This window comes from Protopterus annectens, chromosome 13.part0 (assembly GCF_019279795.1).
Source record: "Protopterus annectens isolate FY-2018-M chromosome 13.part0, PAN1.0, whole genome shotgun sequence".
NCBI lineage: Eukaryota > Metazoa > Chordata > Ceratodontiformes > Protopteridae > Protopterus > Protopterus annectens.
Genome location: NC_056747.1, coordinates 1,180,697,025 through 1,180,721,353, shown reverse-complemented (window position 1 = coordinate 1,180,721,353; position 24,329 = coordinate 1,180,697,025).

Below are 24,329 nucleotides of genomic sequence, written 5' to 3'. Positions count from 1 at the left end.
ATAGCCTTTCATTTCTTCCTTAAGGAGATTGGAGAAAAGGAAGTAGACTGGTATAGCCACAATTAAAGCTTAAAGTGTTCTCTAACATAATCTGCCATTCTACAAAGGGAGGAAAGCAGAATGCCTTACACATCAGCTATCTCCTACAAATCTATTTTTCAAAATTATAGACAGGTTTCTTGAAGATTAAGCAAGTAAGGGATTAATCACCTTAGAACAAAACTGTAAAGGAGTTTTGACAAGAGTATTGATGCAGTACTTAAGGAAGGTGCAGGTTTAATTAGTTGATTGAGATCAGCTAAGAACCAATTGTACTGTGGGGTTTTAATTAACCTTTTACAACTTACCAGAGTTCAGTCATTTGGGCAGTGTGAACATGACAACATGTAGTAGAAGATATTGGTGGTATACTTAATTACAGTCTTATGATTAAAGTCACTTTACCTAATTCCTGTACAGAGCTTGTTGATATGAATCTCAAAAGCTGCATGTATTGAACGACTTGAACAAGTCGGGGGGGGGGGGGGTTAATAGATGTTCATGTCACTTTAAGAAACTGAAGGAGTTTGAGAAGAAAGAGATACATAATTTAAGAGTGACACTATGTGCCATTAAAAAGTTCTTTTATGAGCAGGAGGAACATTAAACTATTCCAGGCGGAATTCTGTTCCTCTACATCTTTGGACCCACCTCAGGTCAAGAAGGAGAAAAAAGGGTGATTTTTAAAATGTTAGTTCTTCAGTGTAGCAAGCATCTGTCTCAGAAGAAATTCAAAGTTTGGATGTATCGATTTTGGGTAATTTGTTAAAAGCATTCATAAAGGTTTTTTTCGCATCTTTGGAATTAGAAGCAGTGAATTTAAGGCCATGATGTTGAAAAAGTAAGGTGTTATGGTATTTCATCTGGAACTTCATTTTCTTTTGAATCAGATAGGCACAGCATGGAGACATTTTTTGTCTTTCTTGTTTAATTTGTAGAGGCAGGTCCTGGGCGAAGAATATTTTGCTGCCATTCCAGGTGACATACTTCTCTTTTTTTGCAACCGATAAAATTTTGGACACATCTTGGTAATTAAGAAGTTTAAGGTAAACCTGTCTAGGTTTATCTACACTCTAGGGGGGTTGGATCGCTCTGTGAGCCCTTTCAATAATTAATTGTTTAGCTTCATGTGAATTTTCCAGTAAGAGCTCAAGGATCAGTTCAATCATTTCTAGCAGTTTTGATTGTTCGATTCGCTCTGGGATACCTCATATAATAACATTATTTCACCTGGATCTTGCACATAGATCAATAATCTTTTGTTGCATTTTATATAGATATTTTCAGTTTGATTCTGTTTCCTTCTGATGTTAGTCCAGTTTTATCTCGTTTTCTAAAACTTTGGCCTCTGTTTTTTTCAACTCTGCCTGCTATTTGATTAATAGAGTTTCCAAATGTTTGCAGTTGATCAGAAATGTTTTGTATTGCAAGCTGTAAAGGTTGAAGGGCTAGTTTTAGTTCTTTCAAGGTTTGTCAGTTGTTTAGATTCATTTTTACCTCTCAGTTTATTAGGTTCTTAAAGTTATTCAGAAGCTATTGTTGAGAATTTAGATTTTGTAGTTTGAGTGTCCATGTTGTCAGTTTCGTTGGAGATCTTAGGACATTCCTGTTTCTTTAGAATTGAGATTCTAATAGCAGGAAGTTCTGTGTACTAATACATAATTGTGTGACACCTTTAAGTGCTGTAAAACATGTAGTGGTCCTAATTTTTCCCCTTTCTGAAACAGGTATTACATGTAGCAGGAAAAGCTCCATGTATTACAAAGAATTATGATCAGGTCTCTCCTATCATAACCAAGTATTTATACATTCTTAGCATGGATGTCAAGACTCACCTCTTGATCTTTATTCTTTTTTATGTGAATTTCTTGACAACTTTTTTTTCAAATATTTAGCAACTTTGGTTGTGAGTAGAGACCCAATCCTAACCCTGTATGCTCTCAGTCAGATGTTAATGCACATTTGAAAAGGAACAATCAGTAAAAATACTAAAAACATTTTGTATTACTGAGTAACATCTTACAACTGCTGATGAATGGGTTATTTTAAAATGTTTCAATGTAATACCTAAATGCTTAGCTTTCATAAAAATCATTATAGAAAAAAAATCGCACATACTTGTTTTTAACTTCAGAGAATGCCTAAAAGAAACATTGACGCATATTATTTCAAATTAAATGCCAATCTGAAAGTACACATAAAGTTTTAGGAAGGCTGGAAGTTTTAATAGTTTCACAGTGCTATTCTGAAGTTAAAACTAAAATGTGTTTGTAGAATAAAGGTCTTGAATGCATAAGTACTACTTTAAGCAAAGGCTTGTTTTCACTGTTAAGGCAGGTAATATATATTGGCCATATACTGGGTAAATTTGGATATATTGGCTAGGCTTGTAAGGGCTCTTAAGCCATTAGCTTAATAATCTCATATGAACCTGTGAACACAGAAGTAAAAAGACATAAAAGGAGCTATATGGTAGAGTGATGGGGGCGAAGTGGGGGAAACACTTAGCTTGGAAGATGCAGGTAAGGAAGAAAGAACATGAATATTATAGCGAAAGGGAATAAGGAAGACAGAAAAGTGTATGAAAATAGTATAAGGGGATTATTGTGCTCAATGTTTATACAAAGCTGTATATTCTGAAGCTGGAAGTTGGAACAAAATTATTAGAGCTGGACAGGGGTTTTTACAGAAAAGAGTTAACTATAGAAGATGCTGATTTATGCAGGTTGGATAAAGTCATGAGAAGGGAAAGATCATTGGGGCTATGAAAGAAAAGAAGAAGGTGAACACAGAGAATAGGTTTTCCTACTGAGTTTTACAAGTTAGTAAGGGGAAAAATATGACTAACTTCCTTGATGATATTTTTAACAAAATCACTGTAGCATAATGGCTAACAGAAACGAGACAGCAGGTTAGAATGAAAACTCATCTCAAATGATCCAAAAACAGGCAAATTCGGGGAACTATAGTCAATCTCCTTAATCAGTATTGATGAGAGCTGATGGCAAAGATATAAGCATATCATTTGGAATGGATAACCGCTCAGCTAATCCAGTTTGAACATTGAGATTTTGTAAAAGCCAGGTCCTTGTGGGTCACTGGTGCAAGGAGTTAACATTTCAGGGACAAGCATACCATTCACTAATATAAGGAGCACGTCTGACCACACTGAATGGTATTATGTTCACCAGGTGTCAGAGGTGGTGAGAATAGGATGAAGATTCTAGTGAGGTAGCCCGGCAATATACAGAAGGCCTATGATTAGAGAATAGTTTAACAGAAGCCTCTTTAAGGCGGACAGCAGTAAAAAGGGATACCTTTAAGGAATGCTGCCTCTGTTATTAATGGGATTATAATTTATAGTACAGCAGGTCAAATGAGGCAGGAATCAAATGATACAGAAAAGCAATGAAAGTTTGTAGCATTTATAATGTTTGCAGCCAGCTGTGCTGCTATTTGATGACCTAGAAACTGTACCGGAGGATATGCTAAGGGTATTCACTAATTTTGGGAAGAGTCAAGTTTCAGGTATAATGGGTCATAAACAATGATAGTGGAAATAAGCAAGAACTCTGGGATGCTGGGAAGAGGATGACAGTGTGGTCTTAAGTGGAGTGTTGAAGTGTGATTTTTAGAGGTGCAATTATGTGGCACAAGGACTGTCATTATTAAAGAAACATACACATTGTTAAAGTAAAAGTTGCATTCTCAGAATTTCCCATGAAACAAAGCTACTTACTCTTTTTCTGTCAGGAATCATGTAATAAACCAATACAAAATATATATCTGCTCCATTATCTATCAAGAAACACAGGAGTCTGAATGGAGAGATGTTAAGTCAGAAAACAAAGGAGAGCAGCATTGCTGGAATTGAATTCATCCTCAAGTCTTGGTGAGTGCATTCATGAAGTAGACCCTGTTTTTCACAAAATCTCACCAGGATGACAGTGATATATATAACATATGTCATGGACAGAATTAGGTTAAAAAATACAAAACATAACTGGGTGCACAAGACCCAGGATAAACATTGCCCAATCCTGGTAGGCACACTGGTCCCAGGACTGGAAAAATTGACAGTGTAGAATCCTCAAAACATCGAAACATTCCTACAATTGGGCTAGGCCAGGCCCAGGGGGAGGATAACTCCCCCTCTTGTAGAAGGAAATAACACTCCACAAAAATCACAAAAAATGGACAGGTCAAAAAAGAGCAATAAAGACGATAGAGTGGACTGTTGAGGATAAGAAAGAAATTATGTATTGTTACTATTATGCAAGAAGCCCAAATTTCCAGGCAGAATATATACAATAAAATTAAGAGAGATATTGGAGGAAAGAAAATATTTCCAAAAGGAAAAACTGTCAGAAGCTTCAAATAAAAATGCGTGTTAATTAATAAAGCAGATTTATGAAAAGCATTATATAGACCAAGAAACACTGGGATGTTTGGAAAAAGAAGCAATTGAAGAAGTGCAAAATATAAAATAACAAAATCTAGAGATTTTTGAAAGGTATAAAAAGGAAATATGGACATGGGAAAGAAAGACAGATGTTATGGTGCAATATTTACAAAAAGGAAAAAGCCAAATTAATCAACACAAAGAAGGCAACCCCCAAGATATTTGAAGAGAAACACAGGCAAAGGCATCTAGATATGGAAAATTTCACAATAAAAATAATATCACAAAGAGGTGCACATAGAAAAGAAGATTAGTAAGGGAGAAGTTAAAGAAATAGAAACTGAGGTTATGGATTACCTGTGAAATGAAGAATTTAGTATAGAAATTCTAACTCAGATAACATCACAGCATGATAGAGCAATGGATCCCCAAATTAAGGAGAAACCAGTGGAGTGGGAAATATTTGATTAGCTACCATATGAAGATACTTTGGAATCTTCCATAGGAAGCCATGGCAACTCTGACATGGTCAGTGTTGTGGAGTGGTAGGTCAGTATAAAGAGGAACTGGTGACACATGATGAAACTGAAGAGAATGTGGCACAGGAAGATGCTCTGGAACTTTCTATAGAATGACTTCAGGAAATGGAGAACAAAGAATGTGCCATCAGTTTAGGAGACAATGATCTAAGAGAAGAGTTGCATGAATTAATAGAGATGGACATATTAAGGTCAATGAAAGAAATAGACTACAGAAAGTCAATATAACCCCAAAAGTTAGAAGTTTCATAAAACAACTGGACAAAGTAACTAGGACTGTCCATAGAGATTCATGTGATATAACAGAAGTAAATAGGATATATTACTGTGCAGCTAAATTAATAATAGATAACGTGTTACCACAAAACACAGAGTAGTAAGGGAAAGGAAGGGGAGAAATTGAATGTCATCGTGGAAGTATGGAGTAGAGAAAATTATAAAGCAATTAAGAGAAGAAGTGTCACTGTTAGAAGAGTATAGAAGTGGGAAAAGATCAACAAAAATACTCAGAAAGGTAGACGTGCTAAAAGCAATGTGCAGTATCAGAAAATATCAGGATTTATCATGCACTATTGCAAATAATAAACTAAAAATATCAGCACAGGTAGAAAAAGTTAGAAGATACGCAGGTAAATATAAAGGAAAAGTATAAAATACGCAATTTATTGATGACCCAAAAAAGTTTTATAGAAAATTGGGAAACAAGACAAAAGGACTTGAAACACCACCAAAAAAGAAGAAATAGATAAATTGTAGAGAAATATCCATGAAGTTCCTGTGGAACATAACAAAGATGCTAAATGGACAGAAATAAAAGAAAGAACAAGAAGTTCAAATGTACAGGATATGAAATGGAATGAAATAACAGCCATTAAGATTCAAACAAAGTTAAGAAAAGCTCCTAATTGGAACCCCCCAGGCCCATATGTAGTATCTAACGTCTGATTAAAAGTAGTAGCATCTTTACATGAAGATTTAGCCATGAGTAAGAACTATTTATATGTACACCCCAAACAGACATCTGCCTACTTGACAACAGGAAAAACAATACTCCTCCTTAAGAGTGAACCTGCAAGCTATCCTAAAAACTATGGACCAATAACTTGCCTCCCAACAATGTATAAACTATACACTAGAATTAATGCCAACAGAGTTTATTGTCATTTAGAAGAAAATTCAATTATGGAAAAGAACAAAAGAGTAATAAAATAAAGTTATATGGAACAAAGGATCATTTATTGTTAAATAAAGTCGTGACGGAGAACTGTGAAAAAAAAAAGGAAGAATCTAAGTATGGCATGGATAGACTGTAAAAAAAAGGGGGAAGAATCTAAGTATGGCATGGATAGAATATAAAAAAGCATTTGACAGTATCCCACAATCATGGATGAAAGAATGCTTAAAATAGTATAAGATACACTCTACACTAATCAATTACAGTACAACGACCACAAAACAGTGGCAAACCACTTTGCAGTTAAGCCATGATAAAGGACAAATTATTATTCCAGGGATAAAAAATCAAAGGGGGGGCATTCTAGGGTGACTCTTTGCCACTGCTGTTCTTTTGTTTTGCCTTTAACCCATTAACAGTTTAGATCATGGCTACAACTTGGCTCCCAAAAAACAACAAAGTGTACAGACTTCTCATCTTATTTTTGTAGATGGTTTAAAGCTGTATAATTCATCAGATGAATAAATGAAAGAACAACTGCAAGTGGTCAAAACTTTTTCAGATGATATAAGAATTTCATTTGGTCTTGATAAATGTGCAAAAGAAACCTATAAAGTAGGAAAGCTGCAGCACCAAGAAAACTTCAGTTAGGGACAAGAATGTAATATAAAAGAACTTGAGTAAGGAAGAGTGTTTAAATGTTTAGGAATTAATGAAGGATTAACAATAAAACATGAACAAATGCAAATCAAACTTAGTAATTAATATTTTAGAAGACTTAAATTAATACTGAAAAAGGCATTGACCTCTAGGAACAAAGTCCAAGCTATAAACCAATTTTCTCTTCCTGTCCTTAGTTTTGGAGTTACTGACTGGCCCCAAAAGGTGTTGGATAGGTTTGACAGGAAAACATAAGGGATGTTTCATGCTCATCAAATGATTTATAAAAATCAGTGCATACCAAGAGTATATATTCCTCATTCTGAAAGAGGTATGAGCCTCTTGAAACTGATTATATGTATAGCTCTGCAATCGTGGAACTGCATACATATCTGCTGACCTCACAAGATACAATGTAGTGATAGTTTTGAAACATAAGGGGAATAAATCTAAGATGACTTCCCTGCTTAGTTTAGCAGAAACATATCAGCATCAAGTGGGAATGGAAATAAAACAAGAAAGAGATAAAAATCAGGCAGCAACTGAATGTGCCAAAAAACAAAAGAAAGAATATAAGGTAAAGGATCAAATGAGAATGCAAGAAATGTGGAAAATGCATAAATATAGTTGCAAGTATAGAAAACTCTTGGAACAATCTCATGTTGATCAAGACTGAATGCAAGAATGGTTAAGGAGAGGTGAATTTCAGCCGAAAGATGAAAGGTTAATGTTGGCGGCCCAAGATAGTGGACTACGTAGACGTTGGTTTATAAATTCCATTGAACATGTGGGAGAAACAGACAAATATAGGTTTTGTAAAACAGAACTGGAAACAGTTGCACATCTTGTTGCTGGCTGTAATACACTAATGGCAGAAGGACTGTATGCTGAAAGCCATAAAAATGTGGCAAGACTGTTGTACTGCAGATTGTGCAGACATTATGATACTGAAGTAGCTGAAAAACACTTGAAACATGAGCCACAAAGCATTATAGAAAATGATGACGTTTATATCACATGGGATCACCCATTACCAACAGTTCAAATAATAGATGCGAGAAAACCAGATATAGTAGTCCATAAAAAGAAGACAAAAGTAACATTGATCATTGAAATTGCTACACCCAATGATTACAGTGTCTTACTTACAGTACACAAAGTCATAAAATACCAGACTTTGTAGGCAGAAATGAGGGCAATGTGGAAGAAGGATAACCAGGCAGTTCCAATAGTAGAAGGAGCAATGGGTCTTATAAAAAAGAATTTACAGTTGTACTTAGATATGTTACCGGTACATATAACTCCATACAAATTGCAGGAGTCATTACTGGGCACATTGCAGGTGCTGTGAAAAGCACTTCTGGCTAACATCAAAGACTGAAACAATACTAATTTCATGAACTTTAATCGTACTTTGACTAAGGAATCGGGTCCATTCCCATCATGGTGTTAGAAACCCAACAGGTTTGGAGAAATTAAAAAAGAGGGAGGAGAGGAGTTGTAGTGGGAGAGTTACTTGTACATTTTGAGACATGGCAGACCAAGGATAGCAAACAAGAGTCCAAGAGGGTTTGATGGCAGTAAGACACTGACTGCATCATGCTGTATTAAGATATATGTACTGAGGTAGACAGGTAGAGAGAGAGGGAGAGAGAAAATAGTGACTTACCAACATACTGGGGCACAGTCAAGGTGTGAGGGAAAACTTGAGCTTTCTGTAGGATTGCCTTCTTATTTGAAATGGAAGTCAGTGATTAAGATTCTAACCTCTAAGCTCCAGAGTCATAGGATCATAGGATCATAAGAAATTACTAGGCTATTGGCCCAGAGGCCCTTACAAGTCCAGCTAAGAATTTAGCCCATGTTCCAACAAGTCAGCACCCGATGCCCCTGTCCATCAGGGACACAGGTAGAATCCCAGGGGTGTATTTTCTGTTCCCCATCCATTATCCAGGTTACACTTAAAAAGGGTTAAAGAGGTACCCTGCTTGACATGGAGAGGGAGTCTATTCCACAGAAGGGGGAGTCTCTGGGAAACAAATCTGTCCCACTAACAAGTCCTATTGATGTCACAGACCAGGTTGAGGTCACGTGTGTAGGTTACTCTAGTGGAACTTGACTTGCAGATATGCAGCAGTCCCATTGATGCGGAGACTGAGATTGCTTTGTATGCCAGACAGAGGTCACCTGTGAGGAGTCTATGAGACTGAGTAGAGGGACAGGGTTTTTAGCCTATCTGTGTAGGGTAGATATTTGTGGCCCTGGATTCTCCTGGTGAGGAACCTCTGTGGTCTATCCAGCTGCTGCATGTGCTTTATGAGAGACATGCCAAAGGGGGTGTTGTACTCAATAATTGGCCTTATAAGGGAAGAATACATGGATGTTATGACCTCCTTGTCCCTGGATGAGATACCCTTACTAATGAGGTGGGCCATGTAGAAAGCTTTCCATACAATGGAGGCAATATGGTGGTCAAAGGTCAGTTTGCTATCAACCTAGGTACCCAAGTCCCTCATGACTGATTGCGTACTTAGGACCTTGTTATTAATGTGATACTTTGTGGGGACATCACCCGCCCCAAAGGGGATGAGGATGCATTATTTGCCATTCAGTTTGAGGCCATGTTTCTGGCACCAGTCATTAGTCTGGGTGAGACCCTCTTGGAGGATGTCCACATCATCTGCAAACTTGGTCAGCCATAGCCCACAGGTTTTGACCTGCACCCGTGAAAAGTATAGCCCAAACAAGAGAGACCCCAAGGCCGATCCCTGGGGTACACCACTCATTGCAGGTCTACTGATTGAGGTGGCTTCCCCTTTTTTGACCAGGTGGGTTCTATCAGTAAGCCAGTTTGCTACCTATCTGGTAACATATGGATTGGTGCCTAGTTGAGAGAGTTTATCTATTATACCCAAGTGGGGTAAGGTATCGAATGCTTTGGCCAGGTCAAGGTAGGCGATATGCAGCATCTTACCCTCATCCATGGCTTTGGTGACTGTCTCAAAGAAGTTGACCACATTTAACAGGCATGACTTCCCCTTGATGAAACCAAACTGTGTTGGATCAATTGTTTGGAGGTTGCCGATGTCCTTGTTAATGAGGTCCATGATAATCCGTTCCATGGCCTTACACATCAGGCTAGTTAGGCTGATGGGTTTATAATTTCCTGGATTGTGGATGCTCCACCTTTGTGCAAAGAGATGACATTGGCTGTTCTCCACTCTGCTGGAATGAAGCTGGCACTCCGACTTTGGTTGAATAGGGTATCTAATGGTGCTGCAAGTTCCTGCTTGAGTTCATGTAGAATACAGCCTGGGATGTTATCAGGTCCTATGGAGGCTGTATTTTTTGCCTTTGAGAGAGCAGTGATGACTTGCTCCCTAGAGATAAGGGGAGGGGCAGGTGCTGTGGATGTCCTGATTTATTGATGGGGGACAGAGAGGTGAGGTTTTCAACTGAACCTGCCTGCCAGCAGGTTGGCTATATCTACGGTGTTTGTGTATGTAGTGTCCTTGACCACTAGTTCTGAGCAGATCTGAGTGCTTCCTTTGAGACTGCAGACATATATGAAGAAGCCTTATGATTGTCTTTAGTAGATGTGGCCAGTTTGGACTCGAAGTTTGCTTTGGAGAATTTCACTAGTGCTTGTATTTACTTATTCAGGCTAAGGATATATTGCTTCCAATTAGGCACCTGCTCCTTTTTGGTCCTGGACAGCATTTTTTTCCTTTTATTATAGAGTTCATTTATTGCAGATGTCCACTAGTCTGAGGTTCAGTTCTGATTTAAGGACCCTGTTTGTGTACAACTTGCATATTCTCTCTAAGTATGTATGAGTTATCTCTTGTACTGCAGTTTTTTCTACCAACCAAAAGCATGCATAGTAAGTGGACACAGGAATATTGCTCATATTACATATGTCAGGTTGGTAGTTTCCACTAAGGCTGAAATGAGATCACTGGATTCAGAGTCCTAACCAATACAACATGGAATCATATGGTTAGTGACAATTACAACATAGCACCAAATGGCTGCTAAGTATTATATTTACATAAAAGAGTTGGAAGAAGTATTTTCCGTAAGTAAAAGAATCTGAGAAAGTCTTTTTTTACAAAACAAACATACTAGTTCTAATATTTTATCAGGCTCATTCAGAAAAGCTATTCCTACTGTCAATTGCTGTGATATACACACAGACAGAGACACGCACAAATATATGGACCAAAAGCATTATATCAAATACAAATTTTATCGAGACTCAATGTATTAGATTCGAAACACCGAATTGCCAAAAAAATCAAATCTAACATCATAGAGCTCTTACACTCCAAAAGACACACACCTCACTTAACACAATCATAAATAGAAGATCCTAGAATGATGGGAAACAAAACAAAAACAATTACCTATTATATCACAATCTCCAAAATCAAAACCAAAACTGAACCTCAATCATACCTCTCAACTGTCCAGATTTTTGCATAATGTCCAGATTTTAGGCCCATGTTTTTGGTCTGTTCCTCATAAAATCTGTGATTTTCTGGATTTTTGTAGAGAATCAATGAGGACTGAATTCACTAAATAATGACAGGCATTTGAGTTTCAGACTTTATTTCCTTCAGAAGTTAATGTAATACAATACTTTTTATTCTAGCAACTTTCTAAGTTTATAAGAGCAATATTTAAAATTTCAACATGTTTTGGGGCTGTGTCTAGCCAATATTGTTGGCTTTATCCAGATTTTTTTGTGCTGAGAGGTTGGGAACTATAATTGCAATGTACCTACATAACAAAATTAAATAAATAAATAAAGTGCAAAAGACAGGGTTTTGCAGGGGAATAGCCTCCCTCCCCCATGCTGGGGATGTACTACCACAACCATTCAAAGTTAAATATAACAACCCAAAGATTGCAGAACAGTGCAGAAAAGAGCAAAATTCTGATCTCCACTGTACTGAACTCTCTATATCCATACCATGAAATATTTCAACAAAATTAAACAAGGTCATCAAGTCACTACTTTAACCAATCAAGTAATCAACAAAATGAATGGCTCCACTATCTATATCTATATCTATATCTATATATATATCTATGTCTGTGTCTGTGTCTGTGTCTGTATCTGTATCTGTATCTGTATCTGTAACTGTATCTGTATCTATATCTATATCTATATCTATATCTATATCTATATCTATATCTATATCTATATCTATGTCTATGTCTGTGTCTGTGTCTGTATCTGTATCTGTATCTGTATCTGTATCTGTAACTGTATCTGTATCTATATCTATATCTATATCTATATCTATATCTATATCTATATCTATATATATATATATCTGTATCCGAGAGCATAACTTTTTGGCAAATTGCTGTTTTTTCATCAAGAATCTCAATGTTGATATGTCAAGGGTGATATTGTTGACCAGAAAATTCACTGAAATGTCATAATGTCAAAAATAACCCAGGAATTCCAAAATCATCATCATCAACTTTATTTTTCCCATTTTCTACATGTGGCTGGGTGTAGTGCCATCTGTCACCATCTCTCTTGATTCAATGCCATTCTTCTACCTTCTTTGACAGAATGACTAACTACTGCAGGTCTCAGTCACACAATCCATCTCTTTGTCCATGTTTCCTCTTGCCTTGTTCTTGTCTGTCCAAATTTTTCTTTACCAGATTGTCTTCTGTTTTTCTGCACATGTGTCTAAACCACCGTAATCTGTTCTCTTTGAACTTCTCTGCAATCTGAGCTACTTTGGGTTCTACTCTGATGTCCTCATTTTGTCTTCTATCCCACAGTGTGCATCCTACTATCCTTCTCAAGCACTTCATCTTCATCACCTCTAACTTCTTCAACTGCTCTGCCTTTACTGCCCATATTTCTGTACCATACATTAGTAGTGGTCACACCACTGTTTTGTACACCTTACTTTTCAATTTCTTTGTCATTCTTCAGTCATACACTACCCCCGATACTCTATGCCAGCTGGCTGCAGCCCCTGTGTTTTTAACGTTGACCTTCTCATTCAGATTTCCCTTCTCCTCAACCACCTCTCCCAGATACTTGAAGCTGTTAACCTGTACTATTTCCCTTGTATCTCAATTCTCAGCTTCTTCTTCTGATTTCCTCCACTTGCTGTCATTACAGCTGTCTTATTTGTACTCAGTTTCAACTCATGTGCCTTCAGTTTTGCATGCAGCCTGCAATGTCACATCCCCTGTATACAGGAACTTTGTTGATCTATCCCCTCTGACCTGTTTGATAATGTAGCCCAGCACCAGTATGAACAGCAAATGCACACCCACTCCCAATGGGAACCCCTCTGTGAGGACAAGCATTTTTTGTACTTGTTCACTAATTCTACCAATGTTTCTGTGACTTCACACTACCACAGGACTGTCCAAGTCAGCTTTCTTGGGACTTTGTCATAGGCTTTCTCCAAGTCTAGAAACGCCCAGATACACTCTTTCCTCATCTCTAACTTTCTCTCAGCTATCTGTCTCACTGCAAACATACATCAGTTGTGAGGCATCCTGATCTGAATCTGAACTGCTTATCTCCCATCTTACTTTCTACTACTTTGTATATTTGTTTATCAATTACCCTGTGCAGACCTTTCATGCAGCGTGACAGGAGTTTGATACCTCTGTACTTCTCACACTTGTGGGTGTCTCCTTTGTTCTTGTACACTGGCACTAGTATGTTTTTTTCCAGTCATTTGGACTATGTCTTTCTCTTCATACTGTTATGAGTAGCCTCAGGAGCCATTTCTCCCCATCTCACCCCCCCAACATATTGATCATCATATCTGCTGTGAAGTCATCTGAGCCTGATGCTTCCCCAACTTCATTTTTCTTAGGCTGTTCTTACTGCTTCTATGGTGGGGCCTTCATCTTCTTTCATCATAGGCTCTGTCTGGGTCATTATAGCCTCTGTGGGGTTTTCTTCATTCTGAAGCTGCTGGAAGTACTTTATTGCTGGAATCCTTTATGAAGGGTATCTGACTATTTAGTTTATCTTGCTCTCTTTGTCTTGCAACCTGTTAGAGTTTCTTTGTGTCATCAGCTGAGCCACTTTTCAAAAGATGGAAAAAGCAACAAGGCTGCCAAAGGAAAGATCTTGGAGCTTCTACGGAGCCTGCAATGGGGGGGGGGGGGGGGCTAGGTGCTCAGCTGATACTAGTGTCACTCCAGGACATGAAGTTTTATTAGCCTACAGCTCTTGCTGTGGTGACATATTCAGGATTTTTTCCAATTTGAATTACTTCATCCTGAATTGCCTTTAGCGTGAGTTGGATTATCTTTTTGTGTTACTTTCCAAAAGCTGGTAGAGTGCCTCTGATGCCTTGCTCTTTGCTATTACAATTCCTCTCTTAGCCTCTGTTAGCCAAACAGTATTCCTTCCTTGCCTAGTCCATATTTTCCATCTCCCACTTCTTTCTGGACTTCTTTCTTTGGATGATTCCTGAACATCTGCATTCCACCACAAACTATAGAAAAGTCCCTTATATCCATACTTGGCTTGACTGAGTAACTGTTGTGTGGTCCTCACACATACTGTTTTGAGGTGCTGCCATTCTTCTTCAACTCCACCTATTTCCTCTTATTTCTGAGGTGCTACAGCCCAGAGTAATTCCTTGAATGTTGCTGTCCAACTGATACTCCAGAACTCCATCAGAAACACTGATGAAACATTGGGAAACACTGTACCCTTTATCATACAGATAGAAATCCTCAAAATACTTTAGAAAGGGTAGTGCTTCATCTGGACAAGTTTTTTTATTACTTAGGCATCCTAAACATCATCAATATTTAAAAAACATAATGTTAGCAGTTTTTTAGCACACAACAGAAAGTGAACATCCTTGCTGTACTGAGCAGATAAGCCCAAGTCTGAATTTTCCAACAAGATTCTGTGAAAGATGGATGAAGCAGCCTTTGCTGTGGACTTAAAATATGCTTTATTTAATACTTTGTATAGCAGTTAGCTTGTAGCTGCATAATAGAAAGCGAATGCCACTACTTAAATCATTTTCAGATAGCAGCTCAAAACACAGTTCCACATAACATTATAAACCTTGAGGGAGTTTTTAGACATAAGAATGTACACTAGAGGAATCATCTTTGTTATCTCATTATATGTAACATACTCATGCAGACTATACACTTGGTGATAAAGTTTCACATAAGTCAGAAACACCCCATCCATTAGTCAGATGGTTGCTTGGGACAAGTCATTCAGATTTTGTACAGCTGAAAGCACTATGACATAAATTCATTCAGATTTTGTACAGCTGAAAGCACTATGACATAAATTCATTCAGATTTTGTACAGCTAAAAACACTATGACATATATTCATTTAGATTTTGTACAGCTGAAAGCACTATGACATAAATTCATTCAGATTTTGTACAGCTAAAAACACTGTGACACAAATTCATTCAGATTTTGTACAGCTGAAAGCACTATGACATAAATTCATTCAGATTTTGTACAGCTAAAAACACTATGACATATATTCATTTAGATTTTGTACAGCTGAAAGCACTATGACATAAATTCATTCTGATTTTGTACAGCTAAAAACACTATGACATAAATTCATTTAGTACAGCTGAAAGCACTATGACATAAATTCATTCTGATTTTGTACAGCTGAAAATTCTACCTCCTGGATTCAGTAATCTTCCATGCAGGAATAAGTTATTCCTGCACGGAAACAGCCATTTAAGGGCAGCACAGCAGCGCACCATGCATAGTAATGAAGGCATGCTGCCTCTGCTCCTAAACAGTCATGGAGCGTGGACGAGTGCAGGGGGTGTGTCTGAGAGCAGAGCTCTCACAATACACATGCCCCTGCACTCAGGAAGTGCCATTCGGCAATTACAACGAGGGTCTATATTATATCCTCGAATGCTTAAAAAAGCAAACGCTGATTGATTGAACTTATTTTCGCGAAACTGCAAAATATCGAAGCAGCAGAAACTCAAATTTTTTCCTAGGGAAAGAATTTGGTTGTCCGTTTCTGTTGCTTCGGTATTTTCAGTGTTATGGTGGAAAGTTACCGGTCGGATTCAGGTAAGTGTGCGATTGTGTGGATGTGAGTGTTAGGGTGATTTAGGTGAGTTAGGGTTAGGGCTCGGGTTAGGTGTGTGTGCGATTGAGTGGACATGAGGGTTAGGGCGGATTTAAGTGAGTTAGGGTTAGGGAGCGGGTGAGGTGAGTGTGCGATAGTGATGGACCTTAGGGTTAGGGTTTGGGTTAAGGTAAGTGGGTAGTTAGTGGTGTGTGCATAGTTTAGTGTAAGGTTAGGTATCAGATTTTAGGTGTATGTGTGTGGATTTCTGTTTGTTTGGTGTGCTTGTGTTGTGTGTATGTGTTTTGGATCAGCGATTTTTTTCCCTGGGAAAAAAATCGCTGATCTGACAGTTCGAGATTGTAAGCTTTCACTTAAATTAGGTCGATCAATCAGCGTTTGCTTTTTTAAGCATTCGATAATATAATATAGACCCTACAATGAGCAAGAATGCTCATAGGAGGTTGCATACCTCCCAACCATACAAATCATCACAGAATGTCCAAATTTGACACCCATACAGTTTGCCTGTACCCCATTTGTCCTGGCAAATCACTGGGATGATCTCAGGATTGAAGTCAGTAAATAATGGCATACATTTCTGTTTCAGACTTCAACTCCATCAGAAAATGTATATTAAAACAAATCCTGTTACTCTTGCAACTTTCCCAAGTTTAAAATATGTCCGTAGTTGGACCTCATGTTGTGAAGCTTTGTCCAGATAATTTGCATGAAGAGGTTGAGAGGTATGGGGGGTTGCTAGTATGTCTGCCAAATGTGCAGATGCACGCAGGAATCCACAGCAATAAGTGTAATCTGTCCCTTCCTAGAGAAAATAACAGTAGAGAATTTTTTTTTATCAAACAGATTAAATTTAACCATAGGTGCACGGGTTTGCCCGTTGCTTAGCTATGCATACAGTAGCTTAAATAGCATAAGAAGATAAATAAGTTACATTCAGTTGAACCAGTATTGCAATAGTGTAGTGGTCGGAGCTTTCACTTTGTGAATGGTTATTCCTGGTTCGATCCTCACTGTAGTAAATTCCATTTTCCATGTGAAAGCAATTTATGAATATATTTTTTTGCTGTATAACCTATTAAATAACATATATTTGTGAACTGGAGTACTGCATTAAGTGCAGATGTGAGGTGTCATTGTAGTAATGTGGTAAAATTCACAGATAAACACAAGTGCCCCATACAGTATATGTACACATGAATCAGGGATACTAAATGAAATTATGAATCCGTAGAGTGTCCAAATCTACCACTTTCTCAAGAACCATGTTTCATTTCTTTCTAAATGAGTGCAGGGGTAAGTGGGAGTAAGTGGGAGTAAGCACTTTTAAGCAGTAGTAAGCGGGTTTAAGCCTGTTTGTGTGGGGGTAAGCAATGCGCACGCAGGTTAGGCAATTTTGAAGCTAACTCTCTGTAAGCATATTTAACCAGAAGTTAGCATTGCTTACCATCACTCAAACCCGTGCAAATCTGCTTACACCTGCTTAAAAGTGCCTTAATCACTCTGTATATAACACCCTTTGTTCTGCCCAGCAACAAAACAAACAGGCCTTGCAGGTCTTGAACTCAGGACCCTGTACACTATAGTCACAGCAATTAACCAGTAAGCCATCACAGCTGTACATAAAATGGAGGTATACCCAAACAGATCCTCACTATAGCCAAATCACAATTTATATGTGAAAGGAATCTATAAACATTTTTATGTTGTATAACATACCACATAACATATATATGTGAACTGTAGTACTGCATTAAGTCCAGATGTGAGGTGTCATTGTGATAAAGTGATGAAATCCTCCAATAAACACAAGTGCCCCATACAGTGTACGTACACATGAATCATGGATACCAAATATATAATGTGTAATGAATGATAAATCAATGCCAAACAGCAAATAGTGTGCAAATTTAAAAATAAGCAATGCTAAGCACTGCACACCTCTGCTTACTAGGTGTAAGCAATGCGTAGCCCAGCTAAATAGATTTGCCCATTGGTATGTCCCTTTAAGCAATGCCAACCTTAGGTAAGCAAGTTTGCCCATAGCTTATCATTTTCAAAACTGTACAATCATGGCAAAGTGTGGGAATTCTGCCCTATTTAAACCCCACAGGTGGGAATACATCTCATAAGTGGTTGCAGCTTCCTTCTGGAGGCTCTATGGCCGGTGTTGGAAAAGGATCGCACTTCTGAGCACAGCGCCGGGGTATCCAAGAGTCCAAAGTCATGGCAGGACTCCTTGTTTAAGACCATGAAGAAAAACTGCTGCAGGGCCAGTACCAGGGTTCCCAATATAAAGTGGAAGCCTGGGACCATCTTGCCCATGACCTCACCAGTGCCAATGTCATCCCTTGAACTGGTGAGCAGGTCAGGCATCACTATGCTGACCTGAAACAGAGGAAGAGGGAGCTCTTGGATCAGTGGATCCAAGAAGCTAGGCAGATGGGTGATGTCCCAGCCATGTGTATCATTCTTCTACCTAAAACAGTTCAAGGCACCCAGAAAATGAACTCAGCCACTGATATAAGGATAATTATAAGGATAATTCCAACTTTATTCAACCAAAAAAAAACATAAATGCTCTCTTTATACAGTATGTTTTCATTAAAACCTTCATCAGATGTGGACTGCATGTAACCAAAATTATTTTATACTTCTAGTTCCCATCATTTCAATTAACTAAGACACAATTAAAGTATAAAGTGAGCGTTTATGTTTTTTATTTTTTTTTTTGGCTGAATAAAGAAGTTGGAATTATCCTTCTGTCAGTGGCTGAGTTTGTTTTCTGGGTGCCTTGGACTATTTCAGGTATTTTTGGTGCCTTTGGCATTTTGTTTCTGTGTGTAAAAAATCATTCTACTACCTGTTTAATAATTGCCAGCTCATATATATTATGGATAGGTATGGCTAAATATTCCTCTTATGTCTTTGACAGTGGCAGCAGAGTGGGCTGTGAATCAGGAAGGCCAAGCCTGTAGGCTGCAGAGGCTGTGTCACAAAGCAGGTTAGTAATAATCTTGTATGTACTGTCAAAAGAAATAAATCGAAAAGTAGTAGAAAGGTAATTGCCAGTATAAAACCTGTATTGTGTATGGGATGTACTGAATAAACCAGACAATATGGCAGGAAGAGTCTCATATAGGTTGTATGTAAATTATGGTAATGTAGTGTTGCATTCTCTTAATAGTACTGTTGTATTAAGCACTGTTACCCACACTGTGCTACATAAGTAATCACAAAGTCATATTGTACAACTGAGAGAGACCTAGACAGAAAACAGTGAAAAGATAGACAACATAATCCAAATAGCACACTCAACTGAGACATAAATTGTATTTTTAGCACACACAGTCATGGTTCAAATCCTGGGAGTGATAGTAAGCTGCATGCAAGCAGAATCACACCCCTCAAGTGTACAGATATTTTGTCAGAAAGTTCAGATAATTGGCTTAAGTTTCCTGTCTGTCACCCTTTTCCCCTGGCAAATCAGTGGGATGATCCCAGAAGTTTAGGCAGCAAATAATGACATACAACTGATTGTCAGACATCATAACTGTCAGAAATATATCTATAAGAACAACTCTGTCACTCTAGCAACTCACCAAGATGTTATGAGAGTAATATGCAAAGTATGTCCCATCTCCACCCCCCCATATTGTGAAGCTATGGCCAGAGTGTGTGCAGTAGCAGAGTGAGACATATGTGCATAATAATAATGTGGAATCTGGTAATATGTGTGGCAACATTCAGGTAGTGTTAACAAACATTCCCTCCACAGGTCTGTCAAATACGAAAACTGTGCCTCGAAATAAAAGATTGAAATCCAGGACTGGTTCTGTTTAGTCTGGTATTGTATGGCATTGTTAGTGTTGCTGTTTCTCTGAATAATAAGGTATTACTCATCACTGTCATCCACACTGTGCTACATAATAAAACTGTCTAGGAAACCCTGTATAAGAGTGTTGTAATTACAAGGTCAGATTGTAAAACCATGGGAGACTTATAGACAGAAATCAGAGAAGAGATACACAGCAATATATATAGTACACTCAACTGTGATGTACACTGCTTTATTTTTAGCAGACACAGCCATGGTTTGAATCCTGGGAGTAGTAGTAAGCTGCATGCAGAATCATAGCCCTCAACTGTACAGATTTGTCCAGAATGTCCAGATAATTGGCCCATATCCACTGCCTGTTACCCTGTCCCCCTAGCAAATCAGTGTGATGATCTCTGACATTTAGGCAGCATTTAATAACATATCAAACCTGTAAATATTCAGAAAATGTATATGAAAACAAACTTGTCATTGTAGCCACTCACCAAAGGTTTATGAGGGCAATAGTCAAAATATGTCCCAGTTTCACCTGCATGTTGTCAAGACTTGCCCAGAGTGTGTGCAATAAGAGATTGAGAGGTATGTGCAAAACATCAACCTGGAATCTGGGAATATGTGTAGAAAGAGTCAGGTAGCGCTAACAAATAATACCTCCACAGATATACCAGGTAAGAGGTGTATACTGCAGGTAAAATACAGTTCTAGTATATAGTTGTCTACAAACATATCACTGTCCAAACTAAGGCCACAGGGTAGTGTAATAATACCTGTAAGGTACAAATTACAGCACTGACTAAGAAAGTATTGAGAACTACAGGGATATACAAGTTGTTAATTGACATCCCCCCGCACCATATCTGCAACAATAATCTAAATACACAACTCAATGGGTATGTGTACAATTAAATTTACTGTTGGGACATATGTCCTATTGTTTGATAAATATTGAAATTTGTTTCTATGCATGTGCCATGTTGAAATAGTCCCACATTGGTGGCATGCTGCCATCAATGTACCTGCATGCTGTTGTAATGGCCACTGTGGTTCCATATATGCATGCATTAACACAATAAAAATGCAAACTTATACAGAGTATTGGCCAATAGGCACATGAATGTGCTGTTAGACCTCATGAATAATGTATGATATATTATGCACTGGCAAACACTACACCTGGGAGCATAGCTGAAATGTGTATTATGCCCAAGAACAATAGTTCCAAAAACATCACAAAAGACAAAACCATAATAGACTATGGAACCATGAAGGCTATAATTATACATAGTGATATATGTACCTCCATAGTCATAATTATGTTAAATATATGTGGAAGAATAGAAGAGAACCTATAAGGGGCACATTTCAAAACCAGACATAATAATTAATTCTGGCTACTTCCTATAATATATATATATATATATATATATATATATATATATATATATATATATATATATATATATATATATATATATATATATATATATATATAAACAATAAGATAATTCAGAAAATATTATACCTGATATAGTTGGTAAGTAAAATGGAATTCAGTACATCCTTCTGCATTTGCTAATTGTTAAAGATGATCATTGGGACCAGGTGGAAAAATTATGCCCAAAGTAATTATCCAGTACTTTTCTTTGTGATTGATGATACCATACAAAAAATGAAATTAAATAATTCAGAAAATATTATACCTGATATAGTTGTTAAATAAGATGGAAATCAATCCAACCTTTTCCATGGCAAATGTTAGAGATGATCATTGAGACCAGGTGGAAAAAGTGCGCCCAAAGTGATTATCCAGTACTTTTCTTTATGATTAAGGATACCATGCCACCCTTGTGGGTTGCTACGATCACCCATTATACGGTCAATAATCATGAACATGAACTGTGCTTGTAGATGTTTTAATACATGTCGATATAAGGCACTGGTCTCCCTTTTGTTTTTAATGTCACTTCGATGTTCATTTATTCGTGACCTGAGTGGCCTGGAAGTCTGTCCCACATAAAATGCCCCACAATGGCATGATGCCAGGTAAACAACCCAATCACTGCTACAGTTTCCAAAGATTTTGCAGTCAAAGACGTTACTGGTGTTACGACTCGAAAAGTTCTGAGACTTGGTGATCTGTTTGCAGGACCCACAGTGGCCACATGGGTGTGTACCCAATAATTCATGTCCCATTATTGTAAGTTGTTTATGAATTGCTCCACCACTACCAATATGTTTATAATGAGAGAGATGGGACCCCAATGTTTTGCCTTTTCTATATAAAAATTGACATTCCTCACCCAGAAAAGATCTGAGTTGTTCATTGGCTAGTAGTATATTCCAATGTCTATTGATGATGTCCCTAATTACGTAATAGTTCCTACCATATGTAGTGATGAAACTGTTTCCAATTGGGGGCTCATGGGCTTCCGACTTCCAAACACCCCCCATCCAAGGTGTTTACCCTCCACGTGTCATATACCACCCCTGTATGCTGTCTTGTCTGTCATCATACCCAACCTACCTCCCCAAATATACCTACTATCACTCCCTAACATCCCACTCTCACCTTAAAACAAAAAAGGGGCAATCTGTTCCCAAAAAAAAAAATCTTGCCCCATACATAGCTGTCCATTTCATGCACATGTCCACTGGACACATGTAATCTGGTCTAATTGGCTTCACAATATATTATTGTTGTCCTCACCCCTCTCTCAGGGGTATGAGTGTCCAAATCTACCACCAAATCAGTGTATATGCACAACTGTTGTCGGAGAAGAAATGGGCAGCTATGGACCTTCCCTACACTCATCCTGCACATTCCTAGCTATTTTCCCTACTGTCTTTCCCTCTTTGTGCCCCTTTTTCACCACTTTCCTATCATCCCCTTTTCTTTTCTTTTAAAGAAATTAGTGTGGGGGTAAGCGGGAATAAGCTGTTGTAAGCAGCAGTAAGCAGGTTTAAGCCTGTATGCGCAGGGGTAAGCAATGCCTACACAGGTTAAGCAATTTAGAAGCTGAGTATAAGAAAGTGTAACCAGACGTTAGCATTGCTTATCATCACGCAAACCCATGCAAACCCGCTTACACCTGCTTAAAAGTGCCTTAATCACTCTGTATCCAATGGCCCTTGTTCTGCCCAGCAACAAAATAAACAGTCTTTGTAAGTCTGGAACCCAGGACCCTGCACACCATAGCCAAAGTGATTTACTACTAAGCCATGTCAGATATACATAACTCTGATGTTTTCACAGACATATCATCCAACACAGTCATTCAGCAGTACAGGAAATGTATTTATATACTTAGATGCATGTGTGTATATAAATATATATAAATATATATATATATATATATATATATATATATATATATATATATATATATGTTGGGTCTATATTACATATTTGAACGCTTAAATGTTCGAATCGCTAAAAAGTGAACTTTAGTGACTGAACAGTTAAATGTTCAAATATGTAAAAAAATAATATTAAAAAACAAAGAGAAAAAGGAAAGGGTTTAAGCACTCCACACCCCCCCACTACTTAAATATACCAACTCCGAGATCGCACTTCACTGTGCTACAGTGCGGAAATGGAAAATTTCCCATTCCCTACACCATAGCGTGATCTTGAAGTTGGTATATTTAAGTAGTGGGGGGTGTGGGGGGTGCAGAGGGGCTTGCCCCTCTGCTTGCACCCTTTGTTTTTTTTTTCATTTTTTTAAAAATTTTATTGATATTCGAACATTTAAATGTTCGATCACTAAAGTTCAATCTTTAGCGATTCGAACATTTAAGCATTTGAATATGTAATATGGACCATATATATATATATATATATATATATATATATATATATATATATATATATATATATACATAAATATATATAAGAGAACACAACAAATACATATATGACAAAAGGCACCATTAATGGGGGTGAGGGGGCTCAACCTAAGTACCTCTTGTAATTACTGATATCATTCCCTCCCCCACAGCAAAACAGATCTGCCTTCTAACACAGTACCAACACATGCAAGTCCCATACCCAGGACCCTACACAACATAGCCACAAGAAGTTAACATTAATCCATCCCACCTGTACGATGTCAGGATGGTATCAACAACATATCATGCAGTACAGCCTCGCTACCATAGGGAATGTACAATGTGGAAGCAATAAATATTTCAGTGATACATACACACACACATACACACACACATATATGCAGATACACACACACACACACACACACACACACACATATATATATATATATATATATATATATATATATATATATATATATATATATATATATATATATATATATATATATATATATATATATATATATATATATATATATATATATATATATACATATATAATATATATATATATATATATATATATATATACATACATATATATCTACATATATATATATATGGTTTCACTTCTGAAGCCTGAATGATAACAAGCCTGAATTGCATAAGCCGGAAGACCAAAAGCCTGAAATTTCATAAGCTTGAAAACTCAAATGCCTGAATCCCATAAGACTGAAA